The sequence below is a fragment of the Mus pahari genome, chromosome 21 (assembly GCF_900095145.1).
Source record: "Mus pahari chromosome 21, PAHARI_EIJ_v1.1, whole genome shotgun sequence".
Classification (NCBI taxonomy): Eukaryota; Metazoa; Chordata; class Mammalia; order Rodentia; family Muridae; genus Mus; species Mus pahari.
The window spans coordinates 52,232,298-52,237,075 of NC_034610.1; the positions used below are offsets into that span (position 1 = coordinate 52,232,298).

Genomic DNA, 4,778 nt, shown 5'->3' on the forward strand with positions numbered 1-4,778 from the left:
TTACCAAGTCAATAGTTATACTTACTCCAACACAGATAAGAATTTTCTAGGTACACATACCAGTTAGGCAATAGAATTCTATGAAAAAGAAACTTATGGGTGGTAAAGAAACTTATGGGAGTCACTTTCGCGGAGCCCAGGCCACGCTGCCGCTGCTCGCCCATCACCCCCCATCATGCATTAGCGATCTCAAAAGATTCAAAGTCCAAGATGAAAACCCTCATGGATCAGCTGATTGTGAATCTTCTTAAGGAAGAACAGGTTCCCCAGAACAAGATTACTGATTGGTGCTGTGGGCATGGCTTGTGCCATCAGTATCTTAATGAAGGACTTGGCAGATGAGCTTGCCCTTGTTGACGTCATGGAAAACAAACTAAAGAGAGAGATGATGGATCTCCAGCATGGCAGCCTCTTCCTTAAAACATCAAAAATTGTCTCCAGCAAAGACTATTGTGTAACTGCAAACTCCAAGCTGGTCATCATCACAGCCCGTCAGCAAGAGGGAGAGAGCCGACTCAATCTAGTCCAGCGAAACGTGAACATCTTCAAGTTCATCATTCTGAACATTGTCAAGTATAGTCCACACTGCAAGCTGCTTATTGTCTCACATCCAGTGGATATCTTGACTTACGTAGCTTGGAAAATCAGTGGCTTTCCCAAAAGCCGAGTTTTGGGGAGTGGTTGCAATCTGGATTCAGCTCGGTTCTGTTACCTGATGGGAAAAAGGCTGGGGGTTCACCCGCTGAGCCGTCATAGCTGGGAGAACATGGCGACTCCAGTGTGCCTGTGTGGAGTGGTGTGAAGGTTGCCAGCATCTTCCTGAAGTCTCTGAACCCAGAGCTGGGTAGTGATGCAGACAAGAAGCAGTGGAAGGAGGTTCACAAGCAGGTGGTGGACAGTGCCTATGAGGTGATCAAGCAGAAAGCCATTAGCCTCTCTGTGGCAGACTTGGCCGAGAGCATAATGAAGAACCTTAGACGGGTGCATCCCATTTCCACCACGATTAAGGGTCTCTACGGAATCAATGAGGATGTCTTCCTCAGTGCCCCATGTATCCTGGGACAAAATGGAATCTTGGATGTTGTGAAGGTGACACTGACAGGAAGAGGCCCTCCTGAAGAAGAGTGCAGATGCCCTCTGGGGAATCCAGAAGGAGCTGCGGTTCTAAAGTCTTCCCAGTGTCCTAGCACTTCACTGTCCAGGCTGCAGCAGGGTTTCTGGGGAGACCACACCCTTCTCATCAGAGCTGTGGTCAGTACAGTGGTATTGAGGTGGTGTGGGGAAACATCTCAGTCCCCACAGCTCTGCCCTGCTGCCAAGTGGCACTTGTGTAGTGGTAACCTGGTTAGTGTGACAGTCCCACTGTCTCCAAGACACACTGCCAACTGCGCAGGCTTCGGTTACCCTGTGAGCCTGCTGCATTGATGCCCTGTGCACCTTCCCCAAGCATGCCTAGGCCAACGCATTCCCAGTTAGTCAGAACCTGGCTCCAGTGTGGATGTCCATTATGCATATCTTGTGCAGAAATGTTCTGCAGGATATTTTATGTATTGTATGTGTCTGTAGTGTGCACTGCAATATCATGTGAAATGTGAGATCTGCATATGGATGGTAGAACCAACCACTCAAGTGTCATGCCAATGAAAACACCAAGTAAATCTTGAACAGTGAAAAAAAAAAAAAAAAGAACCTCCTGGGTAAACTTCTGGGTTGCGATGAAGCTATAATGTTCATTTGTTATTCTCCTTGAGACTTGGTTGTCTTCTGTCCTAGTGTTGTTATATCTACTTGCATGTTTATGGATTTCTTACATGAAAATTGACATTTGGCAAGTCTCCATGATGGCATCAAAACTCCATGAAGAATCAAAAATGGAACACACAGAAGGAATTCAAGGTTATCCTACACTCTCAGATGATGATTTCAGTGCAGTATACATTTATATAAATGTTTAGTCTATCAGCAATGGTGCTCTTCAACATTTTTGGCACAATATGAAGGGCAAGTGGCCTCTAAACTTAGGCAGTAGACTAGAAACACTTCCAATTTAATGATAGATTGGATAGCTGATCAATAGATGACAGATAGATAGATAGATAGATAGATAGATAGATAGGAAATAGGTTAAAGAGTTTTTTAAAGTCAAATTTTATTACCTTATTCTTTTTCAGAATGAGATACAAAATATGGAAGTAACGGGGCTAAGCTAGAGTTTGGACTGACTAAATATAGTGTTTATACTTGTGGGAAATGTGGGGTACTTGTAATGCACAAAATGAGTATATTTCTATAAAAGCCTTTAAAATTAAAATGAAATTCTCCTTGACTATGAGATAAATATGTATTGATTTTTTGTCCTTAAGAAATGTATCAAGGCAAGAGGCATTGATCTTATTCTAGGAATGAAGACACATGGTAGAGAACTTCATAGGTAAAGTGTAAAGTTTTGTTTTGAATTATTAACAAAACCACACACACACACACACACACACACACACACACACCCCAAACACCTAATACAGAAAAAAATATGACTGTGTATACAGGGAAGAATACTAACCTCAGAATTTTATTTTTAATACTACTTATCAATTTTAATTTCCCTAGGTAAACTGCAAAAGAAAAAAAAATGTGTTTGAAAAAAATAACAAGGAATTCTTTTATTCTGGCCTTTAATTCCTTACCTATTTTTCCATTTTTCATTTTGTTGATCTTGACATAGAATCTACAAAAGGTAGAGGTCCCTTTCTCTGGCATAAATATTCGATGTTCATATAGTCACTATAATATTATGTTACCATTACTGTCAAACACAAAGCATTGTGAATACAAAGAGGAAAAGAAGCTCAAGCTATGTGGCTGCTTACAGTCTAATATAGATTAGAAGTCAGCAGATAACTAATTAAAGTCATGCAATAAATGCTTTGATAGAGTTAGGACACAGTTGATAGAATGATGATGAACTATGAATGAAAAGGTGATTGCTTGGTCACATCTAATTTGAGGAGATTTATTCATTTTTATTTTATGTGTATGAATGTGTTGCCTGCATGTATGTATGTGTGCCACATTCCTGGTACCTAAAAAAAAAAAGTCAGAAAAGGGATTCTGATCCCGGAATCTGGAGTTACAGATGGTTGTAAACCATCATGTGGATTTGAGGAATCAAACTTTTACAAAGAAAGCAACAAATTCTCTTAATCTCTGCACCAACACTCTAGCCCCTGACGTAACAGTTTTGAAAAGGAAAACATTTAGATCTAGGGAGAGTTTAAATTGTTCTCAAACAAATTCAGAAAGATCACAACTATCAAATCCTGTCTGACATACTCAACAAAGCTATTAGGATTGAAGGTGAAAGAAAAACTTTCTATGAGATCTAAAAGAGCTATGAAAATCAAGTTGCTCCTGAAGATGGCACTGGACAGACTACTTTAGACTTAAAAGAAATGTGAACACATTCAAGAGACTGAGAGAGAGAAAAAAAAATGATTCGAAGACACTCGCTTAAAAGTGATAGGGATACCAACACCCATAAAAATTTTGACTCAAAATGCATCCTGTCAACAAGAATGACGGTACAGGGAGGGAGGGGAGCCGAGACTGTGAAAATGGCCAATAACCAGTACAATTTGAGACCCATCGTATAGACAAGCACCAGTCCCTGACATTATTAATGGTAGTATGATATGCTCGCAGACAGGAGTCTAGCATGGCTGCCTTCTGAGAGGCTCCGCCCAGCAGTTGACTCAGACAGATGCAGACATACATGACCAAACAGTGGATGGACCTTGGAGACCCTTATAGAAGAATAGTAGGAAGGATTGCAGCCTAAAGTGGATAGGAACTTCATAGGAAGACCAACAAGGTCAACTAACCTGGGCCGCGAAATTCTCAGAGACTGAATCACCAACCAAAGAGCATATATGCGCTGGACCTAGACCTCCCTGCACATATGTAGCAGATGTGCAGTTTGGCCTTATGTGAGTCCCAAATAACTGGAGCGGGGGCTATCCTGAAAGCTGTTGCCTGCCCTGGAATGTTTTCTTCTAGGCGGCTGTTTGTCTGGCCTCCGTGGAAGAGGACGTGCCTAGCCCCACAGAGACGTGAATGCTAGGGTTGAGGGGATAGCCACTGGGAGCCCTCCCACTCAGAGGAGAAGGAGAAGAAGGATGGGGGAAGGCCTGTGTGAGGGGGTGGCAACGGGGAGGAAGGCAATGACAAGGGCATAAGATGAACAAGTAAAAATAGAAAAAAATTAATGCAAAAAATTGTTTTCACACAAAATGACACTTGTCTAACCACACAGAGCCTTCTATATCTAGGACAAAGGTGAGAGTCATAAGTTCATGAGGTGATAGCCAGGTGTAAGGCATCACCTCCAAATAAGCACATTGGAAGGGTAATAGTCACTGCATTTCCCAAAGACATAGCACACGTGTGTTTCATATATAAAACGCAATCCAAGTAAAAATACACACCAGAACACTTTCATGGTGAACATGAACATTTTAATACAGCGGTTTAAACATGACCTACAGATAGCAGTTTTTACAGAGGACATAGTGTAGAGAATGGAGCAGGGAGATTAATAAAAAGAAGTAGAATCTGGTTTTAAGCAGGTTGAATATAGCCTTAGTCTCAATATATACACATATATGTCCTTGTTTCTGTAATTTTTGATGTTGTTTTTTTAATAATTTTTTTCAAGAACTTCATACATGAGCACTGCACATACATGAGCACTGCACATACATGAGCACTGCATCTACATCACT

General features: G+C 41.3%; 1 pseudogene across 1 annotated transcript; it reads left to right on the forward strand.

Moving 5' to 3' along the window:
* Positions 1 to 210: 210 nt before the first annotated feature.
* On the forward strand, positions 211 to 1,509 carry LOC110338187 (annotated as a pseudogene). The gene has a single exon (XR_002381290.1). The product of XR_002381290.1 is annotated as an L-lactate dehydrogenase A chain pseudogene (transcript).
* Positions 1,510 to 4,778: the final 3,269 nt, after the last annotated feature.